General features: G+C 41.9%; 1 protein-coding gene across 3 annotated transcripts in view; it reads right to left on the bottom strand.

Annotated features, from left to right (window-relative positions):
- Positions 1-14,900, bottom strand: part of LOC145344127 (IQ motif and SEC7 domain-containing protein 3-like) — a 436,903-nt gene that overhangs the window by 319,526 nt on the left and 102,477 nt on the right. The gene's annotated exons all lie outside the window — the stretch shown is intronic.

Below are 14,900 nucleotides of genomic sequence, written 5' to 3'. Positions count from 1 at the left end.
TGATTAATATTTTCCAAAGGTTAGCAATTAAATCAGATTGCATTTTTTTAATTTTACAAATGTACTTCTCCATAGAGTAATTCAGCACCAGGTATATTGAGTCACTTAGCCAGAGTGAGGAGGTGGTGCCCTGAAGAGACCAATTTTAATTGCATAATCTTTCGGCAAAGAGATATGTTTAAGTGTGCCACCTTCAACTTTAGAGGAGACATCAATTTTTGAATGTCTGTATTAAGATTTCTTCAGAAGTTCCAGGTACTTTGTTCGTAACATACTTTCTCAGTTGTTTGATAAATGCAAATAGTTCTCCTTATGTTACACGATGAGTAACCGTTAAGCTGAATAAGTCAATGGGATAACATTAAACTGCAATCAACACCAGTGCAGTCTCCTCTACACTGGGGAGACTAAACGCAGACCAGGTGACCTCTTTGCGGAAGACCGTTGCTCAGTCCGCAAACATGATCCCAACTTTCCTGTCACTTGACAATATAACTCAGCACTTTGCTCTCAGGCCCACATGTCCAATGCAGTAAGAAGTCTGACAACACCAGGTTTAAGTCCAACCAATTTATTTGATAGTAAACTCACAAGCTTTCAGGGTTTGCCCCTTCTTCAGGTGAATGGAGAGTTCTGGCCTCAGACAGAGCATATAACAGCACAGACAGTTTACAGATTACTGATTAGAATGTGAGTCTTTACAATTAACCTGCTATTCAAGTCTTAAAGATGCCGACAATGTGAGTGGAAAGAGCATTATACATAGGTTAAAGAGATGTGTATTGTCTCCAGACAGTACAGTAAGTGAGGTTTTGCAAACCCAGGCAAGTCATGGGGGTTACAGATAGTGTGACATGAGCCCAAGATCCCGGTTGAGACCGTCCTCATGTGTGCGGAACTTGGCTATCAGTCTCTGCTCAGCGACTCTGTGCTGTCGGGTGTCGTGAAGGCTGCCTTGGAGAACGCTTACCTGAAGGTCAGAGGCTGAATGCCTGTGACTGCTGAAGTTTCGCCAACAGGAAGGGAATAGTCCTGCCTGGTGATTGTCGAGCGATGTTCATTCATCTGTTGTGTTGATCAGGTGAGGAGGGGTTAAAAGGCTACTTTTTATTTGGTCCCTCAGTTGGTCATTACAAAAGGCTTCCTAAAATTTATTTTCTGGCTTTTCCAATTCAAATATATTTACTTTTTAATAAGGAGCCAAACAAATCAGGTTTCTTAACTCAAAGGAAGAGTAAGTTTATTGGATACTAAATCCAAGAAAAAAAAACAATAAAAATGCAACAACACAGATGCAGATATCTGAAGTAAGAAAGGTCCAAATAAGCTAAAAGAATATGCAATTAAGCCCTTTGATTGCCTTTCAGGCATAAATTGTTGAATATTGCAGCCATTGGAAGTTAGCTGGATTCCTTTAAAATCTCAGAATTGAATAAAATTCTAGGTAACTGCATGTTGTGAAAAAGTGAGTGAGAGCAAGAGAGAGCGAGAGAGAGGGTGAGAGAGGGTGAGAAAGGGCAAGAGAGAGTGAGAGAGAGCAAGAGAGGTCAAGAGAGCATGAGAGAGCGAGAGACAGCGAGCAAGAGCAAGATAGAACAAGAAAGAGCAACAGAGAGCAAGAGAGGGAGTGAGCGAGAGACAGTGAGAATGACAGAGAGAACAATGGGAGAAAGAGGGGAGAGAGTGAGAGAGACGGTGAAGGGGACAGCAAGGGATCAGTGAGGGGGACAGCAAGGTGGACAGTGAGAGAGACAATAAGGGGGACAGCGAGGGGGATAGCAAGGGGTACAGAGAGCAGGACAGAGAGGGAGATAAAGAGGGAGACAGAGAGGGGTACTGAGAGGGGGACCAGGGAGGGGATCCGGGGGTGGTGGGGGGGGGGGAGACAGGAAGGAGGGGAGAGAGGCAGGTAGAGAAAAGGGACAAAGAGATTCATTGCTACTGTCTTCAGCAGTGTTTTCAGACGACTTCAATTTTTCCCTCTATGTCTCTGGCTTGACAGAACAGTTTCTAAACCTCCTCTCTGTGTACTCCAAGAAGGAATTCAATTAGCATATCTTGCAGTCATCATTATTGAACAAGTAATCACATTTTTGATCTTTCCTCTCAGAAACGTTTAACATCTTCCAGAATAGTAGAAACCAGTTATAAAAAACTGGTTTATTATGTTCTCCACTGGGGGTTTTAAATGTCTGTTCAATATCTGGCTGGTTAGCAGTTCCCATTGTCTTAACAATTACAGTTGATTAAAGTCTGACATTTGCATTTTGAATTTCTTCCGTTCAAGTGTCCCTTTTTGAAGTGGGCCATCTCACCCTCAGGTGTGGAATTCCATGAGCAACATATCAACAGTGAAATTCATATAGCAACTTCCCAGAGAAGACCAATTTACAATCCCAGATGGATAACTCATGGAAGTCTTTTTGCTCGCTATCTTTTCCTGACCTTTTTTAAGGATACAGGTTCTCTTTAAACAATCTAATAGGATTTTTTGATTAGCTGGTGAAGTGATAGGTAGATTTCACTCAATTGCAATTTTCCATCATGACAAACCTCCCTCAAAGAGTGACCTACACTCAACATGATCCACGCTCTCCTGACAAAGACACGATACTTCCCCCACATATTGAATTTGAAGGAAGGGTCTGCATTCGATTGTGGTCACCTGGATCAGACTGTTCATCACATTGTGAATGAATGGGGCCTCGGAAAATTTGCCACAGGATTCATGGCAATTCCCCTAACAACACACGGGGCTGTGATTTAGACTTATAAAGTTGCAAGGCATCATATGCAAGAAGAAGATTGAAATTTCTAAACTGTAAAACGACAGAGATCCTTTTTCAAACAAAAAACAATTAATTTTCTTCCATTCCTGTTCCTTGTATTACAGTCAATTCTTGGTAACCAATGTTTGCTACATTACAAAGGTAAAAGTATTTAATTGCCTGTAGATCCTTTCGTGACAGCCTGAGATCATGAAAGATGATATATAAATGCAAGTATTTTCTTTCTGAAGATTATATTCTCCACCACAATCAGTAAGGATAGGCAACAACAGCTCCTCCATGATCATCCTCAACACTGGTGCCCCACAAGGCTGTGTTCTCAGCCTCCTACCATACTCTTTATACACCTACGTCTGTGTGGCCTAATTCTCCTCCAACTCAATTTTCAAATTTGCTGTCAACACCACCGTGGTGGGTTGGATCTCAAACAATGATGAGACAGAGTACAGGAATGAGATAGAGAATCTGTGAACTGGTGCGGAGACAATAATCTCTCCCTCAGTGTCAACAAAACGAAGGAGATTGCCATCGACTTCAGGAAGTGTAGAGGAGAACAAGCTCCTATCTACATCAATGGGGATGAAATAGAAAGGGTTGAGAGTTTCAAGCTTTTAAGTGTCAAGACCACCAACAGCCTGTCCTGGTCCTCCCCAAACAGACACTATAGTTAAGAAAGCCCACCAACATCTCTACTTTCTCAGAAGACTAAGGAAATTTGGCATGTCAGGTACAGCTCTCAGCAACTTTTACAATTGCACCATGGAAAGCATTCTTTCTTGTTGTATCACAGCTTGGTATGGCTCCTGCTCTGCCCAAGACTGCAAGAAACTACAAAGGTCGTGAATGTAGCCCAACCCATCATGCAAACTAGCCTCCCATCAATTGATTCTGTCTACACTTCCTGCTGCCTTGGCAAAGCAGCCAGCATAATTAAGGATCTCAAGCACCCCAGACATTCTCTCTTCCACCTTCCTCCTCAGGAAAAAGATATAAAAGTCTGAGGTCATGTACCAACTGACTCAAGAACAGCTTCGTTCCTGCTGCCATCAGACTTTTGAATGGGCCTACCTTGCATTAAGTTGATCTTTCTCTACATCTTAGCTCTGACTGTAACACTACATTCTCCACTTTCTCCTTTCCTTCTCTATGAACAGTATGCTTTGTCTGTATAGCACGCAAGAAACTATACTTTTCACTGTATGCTAATACATGTGACAACAATACATCAAATCAAACCCAAGTAGACAGGGGGAGAAAGTGCAAACTTCACCCAAGGCTAGAATTGAATCTAGGTCCCTGGCATTGTGAGGTAGCAGCGATAACCACTGTGCCACAATGCCACCCCAATAGACTTTACTGAGAAACTATTATTTTTTAATTCTTGGGATGTGGAGATTGCTGGTAAGGCTTGCACTTATTTTCCATCCCTAGTGTCCATTAAGAGAACATTTAGTGGACCCGTGTAACTAACTGCAGTCCTTATAGGGAAAGTACTCCTGTTATTAGGTGGAAGGATTAAGGTTTTAACCTAGCAACATGAAGGAAGCATGACGTCAAGTCAAAATAATACGACATTTGGGAGGGAATTTGGGGACAATGATGTTCCCGCGCACTAGCTTGTCTTTCTAGGTGATAGAAGTCCTGAATTTGGGAGCTGCTGCCAAAGAAGCCTTGGTCTGTCGTTACAGTGAATCCTATAGTTACAATATATTGATGCATCTACAATCCCAAGGGTGAATGTGTAGTCTAAAGGATATAAAACCATCTTCATATCCTATCAGAATTTTCAAGTCCCAACTCTTGGTTCTGTAGAAGTTTGCATAAAAGAAACTGCAGTGTGAGAGTGATAAATCATGAATTGATGATTGAGACAGCAAATCCCCATGTCTGAATAGCAGGGTCTCTCTTGAAAACAGTAAAAAGTCTGACAACACCAGGTTTTAGTCCAACCTATTTATTTGATAATATACTCACAAGCTTTCGGGGTTAGCCCCTTCGTCACCTGACGAAGGGGCTAACCCCGAAAGCTTGTGAGTATATTATCAAATAAATAGGTTGGACTAAAACCTGGTGTTGTCAGACTTTTTACTGTGTTTACGCCAGTCCAACGCCGGCATACCCACAACATGACTCTCTTGAAAACCCAGTGAGCTCTGCATAATATCTTTCTTTTCCAATGGCAATTATGTTTTGACTTTTTTCAAATTGGCTGCAAACACAAAGCTTCATGAACACATATTTACAATAAATCACTGTCACATTGTGTTCAACCAATGATTTCAAAATACTGCAGTCTCACACAGAGATCCAAACACAAAGCCGCACAAATACGAAGAGGCGCAGATGCAAGCTCATTGCCACAAAGAGCAAGCTTCCAAACACTTGAGCACCTCTTAACCAAAATCCATCCTTTCAACTCACTACTTCTGTCACAAATGCTTCTACTGGTCTTCAGGGACAGACCTTTTCAAGAGACCTGACACCTTCACCTGCCATCAGCTAGATGTGCACTATTTCATATTGGGGAGGTGTCTCTCATGACAGTCACATTTCCTTCTCTCCTCCCCAAACTAAGAAATGGTGTACAATCAGAACTATAGCAGGATGACTGGAAGAGAATTTCCTTCACTGAAACCTTTCATCCTACAAGAACAGAAGACATTAGACATCAGGGAGTATCTGTAACAGTTTCAGGAAAAGCATTATGATCTTGGTAAAGACCAATAACATTTTTAGCTTTTATTTAGAATCCAAAATCCCAGATATTTACAAAAAAATCACCAGGTTCATGGTTTAAAATCAAAGAACATGGTCGGAATTTTACTGGCCTATCCGCCAGGGGAATTGGGGCGGTTGAGGGATGGAGCATGGGAAGGTCCGGTGATCTCAGATGGGATTTTCTGGTTCCAGGACGAGCAAGATCATAAAATCCCACCCCATGAATACTAACAATTGCACCATCTTAAATAGCCAATTACATTAAAGATATTAAAAGTACAATGAACAAATTTACTTATAACCTAAATCTAACTTCTTAAATCAAATTCCTTCTATGCCCACTTGACTTACACCCCCAGTAACTCAAGTCACTTATTTATCAGGAAGTTTATCATGTGGTCTGGGGGCTGTTTCAAAGATTCAAATAAGGGTTAAGTTTTCTTGGAACCTCTGTTTACTTCTGGCAAGGCTACCCCTCCTCTACTTGCTCCATGGCTGTAGACTCCCCATTCAACACAGGCGATGCTAACATCTTAAGCATAGAAAACTCGGATCAGAACTCTTCTAGTTATATTATTTCATTCTGGAATTTGGGGCAAACGCAGCTGGAAAATCCCACCCCCTCTCTCCCTCCCACTCTTGGTTTGGCTATCTTTCAGCTGGGCTATCCCAGAAGTTCAACTCCCTGTCCCTAGGAGTCCTTCAGTTAACAGGAGTTTTAAACTCTTCCAGCTAACGCACAAGATTACGAAGTGCTGATTGAAAGAGCACCAAAACTGTTCTAAAATTTAAAACTAAAACTGCTTGAACAAAGAACGACACCCACAATCTACACACCACAAAAATTAACTTCGAGTTAACCCTGGTATTCTATTGTTTGCCTCCCAGACAACCTTGTTGCATGACCATTTACTGAAAAATCAAAGGCCTTACTGGAAACCCTCTTTCAGAGAAACCCAGTTCTGAAAGGGACCCTCACCTCAACTTAAAATATATGTGGAGTTTGCACATTCTCCCCGTGTCTATGGGGATTTCCTCTGGGTGCTCTGGTTTCCTCCCACAGTCCAAAGATGTGCGGGTTAGGTGGATTGGCCATGCTAAATTGCCTCTGAGTGTCCCAAAAATGTGTAGGTTAGGGGGATTAGTGGGCTAAATATGTGGGGCTATGGTTCATTAGGCCTGGGTGGGATGCTCTGTCAGAGAGTCAGTGCTGACTTAATGGGCTGAATGGCCTCCTTCTGCACTGTAGGGATTCTATGATCTATGATAGGAAGAAGTGGGGAGAGAAAGATCCAGATTGATCTGGTTCAGGTGTGGGAGTGCTTTTGCAGTTTATGATGAAATTGTATATGACACTTCACTTTCCAAATTGTAGCATTCAGGTTTTGATGCAACTCAAGAGCCCTGCGCTATCAAAAGTGGTATGTCATAACTTAAATCAGTTAAGTGGAAGGCGACTGTATTTTGCTAATCACCATGTATTCAAACACAAAATGACACTCCTAATAAGACTCCCATCTAACACCATATAAGATACCTCAACAGATGTCTCTTTAATTACAACGTGACGGTTTATATTCACAGCAACAAAGTACAATTCACTTGGAGGCTGCTGACAGGCTAGCAGAGAGGAGGGTTCGAGGACATTGAGCTGCCTGGCAGTCAGTGCACTTTTCAGAGAAGTTGCAGCTACTTGTGATCATCACAGTATTTAATGACTGAATTGATTGCATTTCTCTTTAATCATAATGACTTGTCTTACTTCAGATGCTGTTAGCAAGGATTTCTTATCCTCTAAGATTTTTGTTTGATCTTTCAAATATAGTTATGATAGTTTTGATAGGATGTTCACACAGAATTATTATCATTGTGGTCCCACCTATATTTTCAACATCAAAGCCAGTCGCTCTTAGGCTACTTTGTCCATTTGCGAGGAAATCATTCATAAGATCTTCTGTCCTTCTCAGCAATTCATTGAGATTTTTCTCCATCTCTACCCCTGCCCTGCCAAAGACAATACTCCAAAAATTGATCATTTTTTACAAATGCACCCCGGTACCATGCGTCAGCAGTCAACATAGTCATGAGAATGTAACAGCACAGACCAATGCAATCTTCATTCAATAATCACATTGCCTCTCCCCACTGGCCACAGCCTCCACATTCCATTTTTGTCACCAAGACCACAACCCACTAATATCCCCACCTCATCCAACATTCCCCCATTTCTGATTGCTATCCAAGCCGGAACTTGCTCAGTTGGGATAAAGCAATGATGGACCCTGGCATTTCCCTGACCTACAGCATTCAGAACCACAAGCTCAGTGAATTTACCCAACAAGCACTGTAGAATCAGGCCCTTTTGATATTTCAAATTAAATCCCTCTCCCATACCCCTCCTCATTTAATTTCCTTCATTCTTAAGAGGCTTTTTATTGGTTTCCATCTGGAACTGATTCTCATTCCAGAATGCCACTCCTGCTACAATGTCATTTGTACACTCCATACCCACATTGCAAAGATGAGGGCGGCACAATGGACAGTGGTTAGCTCTGCTGCCTCACAGCACCAGGAACCTGGGTTTGATTCCAGGCTTGGGTCATTGTCAATGTGGAGTTTGCACATTCTCCCAGTGTCTGTGTGGGTTTCCTCCGGATGCTCTGGTTTCTTCCTACAGCTCAAAGATGTGCGGGTTAGGCGGACTGGCCATGCTGAGTTACTTCTTAGTGTCAAGGGGACTAGCTAGGGGAAATGTATGGGGTTATGGGGATTGGGCCAGGGTGGGATTGTGGTCAGTGTGGACTCGACGGGCCAAATGGCCTCCTTCTGCACTGTCGATTCTATGATTCTATAATAAAGATGGATACAGATGCTAAAGGCTATTTGGTCCATCATTGCTTCCTCTACAATGATCCAGAATTCTTCTTTAAACTGTCCAAACAATTCCAAGTAGCAATCATTCTTTGCATAAACTATTCCTCAACATCAATTCTAGATTTATACTTCAACAATCTGTACCTTTGTCTCCTCAATTGTGATGTAATTCCACAGGTCTCAAACAGGACCCTTCTTAGTTGACTCCTTTCAATGGGTGGAGTTTTCCAATTTTTTCCCCATATCTGAATTTTCTGGCACAAGTGACAAATGATGCTGGGGGGATATTATTTATTGGCCACTTGCCTAGTTGGGTGGTCTCACAGCGTAGTCTACAGAGAAACTACCATTAACAGGAGGGCGCCTTCCCAGGGACAAGACAAGAACAGGCAAGTGAGTTCACACTTCCCATTTTAAACCCCTCCCACAGCTCTAGGATATTATGATGCATTTTTGCCATCAGGAGTTGAAGATCCTCGTCACAGTTTAGTTTTGCCTGAGAAGTAATGGAAACAATGTTAAAGGAAAAGGATGTTTAAATCCTGCAATGGGATTTTTCAAATCAGCAACAATGTAACATGGTGACAAAACATGCATTCTTCACACTGATGGATCTCTCCATTCACCTCAAGAGAAAATAAACTGGCTGGGTGAGTACGTGGCAAGATTTTGTAAGTGGATTTTGGAAAAAATAAATTAAATGGAAGCATTCCAGGAACTTTAGCATAGGTTAAAGCCAGCATTAAAGAATCATATTTATTAAGAAGTATCCACCATTTTATGCAACAATAGACTTTCACCGTCCAAACAGTCCCCAATACCAATCAGACCACTTGACACAATTATCAGATTCAAACCTATCCTCATTCGGGTTAACATTTCCAAGAACTTAAAACTCTCCCAGCCCCCTGTTAAAGATTGCATTATGCTAAATTTGTCTTCAGTATGATTCCCAAGTGATTTTAGAAGTGATTCTCTGTTGATTCCCAAGCGATTTTAGAAGATCAGGCAAAAACTGAGTTACCCACACTCATATGGTGCAGTAGCAAACTTTCAACAAGTGATTGTTGCTCTAGCTGAGGTGTTACAGCAATTGGCATGGAGTAGAATGGCAGCAATTCAACTTGAAGCCAGTTCCTATGATAATCCTGTTTGATTTAGGTACCCTCATTGTATTACAACAAAATCTGTTGTTTCTATCCACAGCAAGGGAAATCCTAAAAGGCTGAATATTGCCTGGAATCCCACTGATACCAATGTCTCTTAAAGGCATTTATCGGATTGTGTTTCCACTGTCACTCCCAAAATAACCTTATCTGTAAAATACAGCCACAACTACTCTTGAGAAAGGTAACATTTCACATGAGACAATAGCTGAGCTTTGCAAGAATGTTCATTTGAGGAGTTTTTTTTTAAGATTTAAAAGCTGGACTTTATTATATCCAAAACTTTTTTGGGGAGGGCAAATTAATTCAACACATCTATTGACTTCCAGAAAACATCTGTACGTCTTAAAACAGTTCCAACTGTGACATAAAATGACAACTGATTAATGAGTTCTGGAAGAGTCCACCTAACCCACACATCTTTGGACTATGGGAGGAAACCACAGCACCTGAGGAAACCCACACAAACATGGGGAGAATTTGCAGACTCCACACAGACAGTCACCCATGGCCGGAATTGAGCCCAGGTCCCTGGCGCTGTGAGGCAGCAGTGTTAACCAGTGCTATCCTCCATTCAAAGTGATTATTTTAGCCCCACAGCATCCTCCTGTGAATCTCACTAGTATTGAATGCCCCAAACTACTCCACAGTTAAGCTAACATGTTGATGCTGGTGAATTTCAATCTGAAGAAAAGGCTGATTTGTCCCGTGGAATGCTAAAAAAAAGCTAACAACTGGGTTGAAAGACTGACATTTAGCATATTGGACCTGATCAGTCTGTAAAAAATAGAAGTTACAGGCTGATTAATGCATTTTATCTGGAGACTTTTTACAGACTAAAAAACACATTACACAAAGAGGAACTGCATTGACTGATAAATGCAATAAGAGGCAGAGGTAGCTGGAGGAACATATTCACTCTATGCTTTTGGAAACATAACTGCCTTGCATTACTCTTTCCCCTGCTGATTCACCCTCCTGCTTAGTGAGTGGCTCATCATGAATCCTCTGCTTGCTTCAGCTTCAACTGATATGTTCCCCAGTTACAGATAGTCAAAAGCTGCAGAGATTAAAGTAACTCCTTCAGTGCCCATTTAATATTGGCTTTGCTCAGCTGGTAGTTGATTGCTTGGTTGTACAGTGCTAAGGTAGCTTTATTCTCCCTTAGAGTCTTCCTGACAGGAAAAATAGTTTAACATCAATTTCACAGGCAACAAAGGGGCTTAACAGCACTATAATGAATTATTTCACCATAGAATTGTTATACAATAAACGCAGCTAGTTTGTACCTCTGCCCTTGCTCTAGCATGGCTGACATTTTGAATGAGATGGTCCCTTCAAGATGGTAAGCTTTTGTGTCAGACAGCTTAAGTGTGGAAGTGGGGGAGTGGGGGGGTGGGATTGGGAGGTGGAGTGGCAAGTTTAGGATGGAGCAGGGATTTAAAATCCAAATGATCGAACTTTAGAGAGCATGTGGCTAATTTTAACTTTGGGTGGACATCAGGTGGGCAACAGGGGATGCATTCAAGCTCCCCATCCAATGTTCTTGCTGTGGTTTCAATGGCCTGGTTCTCATTTCAATATACACGGGAAACTGGGAGCTCGCCATTTGGAACATAAGGTAATAAGAACGAGGAGCAGGAGTAGGCCAACTGGCCCCTTGAGCCTGCTCCGCCATTCAATAAGATCATGGCTGATCTTTTTGTGGATTCAGCTTCACTTACCCGCCCACTCACCATAACCCTTAATTCCTTTACTGTTCAAAAATGCCTTAAAAACATTCAATGAGGTAGCCTCAACTGTTTCACTGGGCAGGGAATTCCACAGATTCTTTGTGTGAAGAAGTTCCTCCTCAAAGCACTCCTAAATTTGCTTCCCCTTATTTTGAGGTTATGCCCCCTAGTTCTAGTTTCACCCGCCAGTGGAAACAACTTCCCTGCATCTATCTTATCTATTCCCTTCATAATCTTATATCTTTCTATAAAATCTCCCCTCATTCTTCCGAATTCCAATGAATATAGCCCCAGTCTACTCAGTTTTTCGTCATAAGCTAACCCTTTCAACTCTGGAATCAACCTAGTGAATCTCCTCTGGACCCCCTCCAGTGCCAGTACATCCTTTCTCAAGTAAGGAGACCAAAACTGTACACAGTACTCCAGGTGTGGCCTCACCAGCACCTTACACAGCTGCAACATAACCTCGCTGTTTTTAAACTCCATCCCTCTAGCAATAAAGGACAAAATTCCATTTGCCTTCTTAATTACCTGCTGCACCTGCAAACCAACTCTTTGAGATTCCTGCACAAATACACCCAGGTCCCTCTGCACCGCAGCATCTTGCAATTTTTTACCATTTAAGTAATAGTCCATTTTGCTGTTATTCCTACCAAAATGGATGACCTCACATTTACCAACATTGTACCCCATCTGCCAGACCCTTGCCCACTCGCTTAGACTATCCATATCCCTTTGCAGACTTTCAGCAGACTTGGTGGAAGGGACAGGGCAGAAAATCCTGTGGTTCCCATGTGAAATCCAGCCAGAGCTAAAGTGTTAAAAATGGAGGAAAGCAATTACAGCAGCAGGTGCACAGTGGTTGATAGCAGGTGGGAAAATTCCTACTCTTACTGGCCCCTCAAGAATCTTCAGAAAATCTTGCCCTTCCTATTTTGGTGAGTGACCTGCAGTTGCCTTTCAAAGTTCAATGTGCTGTTGCACACTTGGGCCAGGGGCCAGAATGTGCGTACTCCCCAAGCACAAGCACTTACGTCGTATCACTATCACAGTGGCACAGTGAATAACACTGCTGCCTCATAGCATCACTGACCTGGGTTCGGTTCCAGCCTCAGGTGACTGTGGAGTTTGCACATTCTCTCTGTGTCTATGTGGGTTTCCTCTGCATGCTCTGCTTTCCTCCCACAATCCAAAGATGTGCAGGTTAGGTGGATGGGCCATGCTAAATTGTCCCTTAGTCTTAAGGGGATTAGTAGGATAAATACATGGCTATACGGGGACGGAACCTGGGTGGGATTGTGGTTGGTGCAGCCTCAATGGGCCAAAAGGCCTTCTTCTGCACTGTAGAGATTTTATAATCATCTGTATGTTATGGGATGCTGATCTCTGCACATTACAAGAAGCCTCTGCCTGAAACCCTTGGCTTCACTGAGCTGCTTTCAAAAAGGTCTTGCAGCTGAATCAGGAGCAGGAATCAGGTAATAAATTTAACCCTGTAGCTTTCAACAGATCATTGCCTTATTTCCACTCAGCATGGACTGTGAAACTCAGCTCCTACGTGAACATTGAGCAATTAGATTAATTTTGTATTTGATGTACAATACTCAGTCCTAAAGCTTTTCATTCTGGAGATTTTAATTTTTTTCCCCACATTATACTTAGACCTTTCCCTATGATAGAATGACCTGCTCCTAGCCCTTCAGGAATACCACCTTAAACCAGAGATGCAGAGCAAAGGACAGTTCTTGCCTGGAGAAAAAGCTCATTGGTCCCATGGAATGCAAACAAGCCAGCATTTGAACTGAAACATTGACATTTAGCATGTTAAAATTGATCAGGGTATAAAAAAACTAAAGTTATTCAACAAATCATCCCAGTGTCATGATTCAAATGCTCACCAAGGCAAGGATCATGACTCTCAATAATTCCAAGATGTAGCACACTTAGTATTCAAGTGCTCACCACATCACACATCTTTCAATCTTTCATTTTTTGATTCCTTCATTCTCATATCCCAGTAAAAATGAGAACAGAAGTACTTTAAAAATTCTGAGGGGGGGGGATTTGCAGAGTAAATGCTAGCAGTTTATATCCACTAGCTAAACAATCTAGAATTCAGGAGCATAGTCGCAAGATAAATGGTTGAGATGAAGAGTAATTTCTTCCCCAAAAGGGTTATGAAGATGCGAAATTGTTGCACAATTATAGTGCATTCGAGGCTGAGATCATTAGATTTCAGGACTCTAGGGAAATCAAGGATATGGGGATTAAGTAGGAAAGTGAAATTGAGGTCAAGGGTCAGCCAAAATCTTAGTGAATGGCTCGAGGGACTATAGGCTGATTCCTGCTCCTGTATATGTTTCTATATCCTTCTGTAGGAAGTATAGCTAAGAAGGTTGGTTTTAACTGCAAAAATTGGGCCTGTGGCCCACCACTCGTCTCCATACAAATTCAAATTCTTTCACACTACTTTCTCTCTACATTGATATTGGTCAAAGTTGGTTTCTAAAATGTCTAAAGGAACACATGAGTTATAGCTTCAGAAACAAGGCAGCCAAAGATTCGTGGGTAAAGACTGAAGATCTGTTGCTTCCCCAGGGCATCACCTCAATGGTTGAACATTAAGTGTTTATTGATAACACATCATGTACAAGTACACAGGGTATAGCCCAAGCTATGAGCTAACTCCATGCTTCCTTATACAATGGTCTCAATCCAATCCACAATTGACTCTACTCTCAGGCATCACAATTGACTCTACTCACAGGCACCACAATTGACTCTACTCACAGGCACTACAATTGGCTCTACTCTCAGTGAACGTGACTCTCCCCAGTCCCACATTAACCCTTGCTATGCCCAACACACTACCGTAGATACTGCAAGAAAGTCAGGACCAGACTGATCTCTGCACAAGCTTTGATTGCCTAGATGATATATAAGGCATAACATTTGCATGGACAGACTGACTGAACCAGAAGCTCTTCATTGAGCAATGATTTTTTTATACGTTTGTATATTCATATCTGAAAGGTCACTGAAATCATAGTATTTACCATGTTCAAACAGCAGAACCTATTTCATAAATAATTCTATCGGCCTTTTAATTCAATTTTTGACTTTCTACTAACATCTTCCTTCCCCTTTTTCTGAAGCCAGTGAATCATCATTAGATTTCAGGGTATTGGTCTTTCTACAGTATCTCTTATATTTGCCCTTCCTTCACGTGTAACCCAAGAGCAGTGTTAGCAGCCTACTGGGGGATAGTGGAAATCAAAGCTAGCCCAGCCCTGTTTACACACAACAGCCAACATTATTTTGTCATTGGTCGGAATCTCAAACAGGAAGTCTGGCTGCTGATCCTCCCTCGAGTGGGCACTGAAGCCAAATGAATTCAGTAATTTAGAATAGTTCAGGGTTCAGAACTAATCTGGGCATTTCAATAATACGTCCCACTTAACCAACTGTGGAGTCAGTGGGCAATTAATGTTGACAGCAGTGCTCCATAAAATGAAAGATGCGACTGATATTCAAGATCTATGATTGCAAAATGGCACCCCACATTCCCAGCAGTTAAAGTGATAGATACATCCATTTCATTCTAAGATTAACAGTACATC

Source organism: Carcharhinus amblyrhynchos, chromosome 6 (genome assembly GCF_965287045.1).
Source record: "Carcharhinus amblyrhynchos chromosome 6, sCarAmb.v2.hapA, whole genome shotgun sequence".
NCBI lineage: Eukaryota > Metazoa > Chordata > Chondrichthyes > Carcharhiniformes > Carcharhinidae > Carcharhinus > Carcharhinus amblyrhynchos.
The sequence above is the reverse complement of the archived record's forward strand: the minus strand, read 5'-3'. Positions and strand labels throughout refer to the sequence as shown.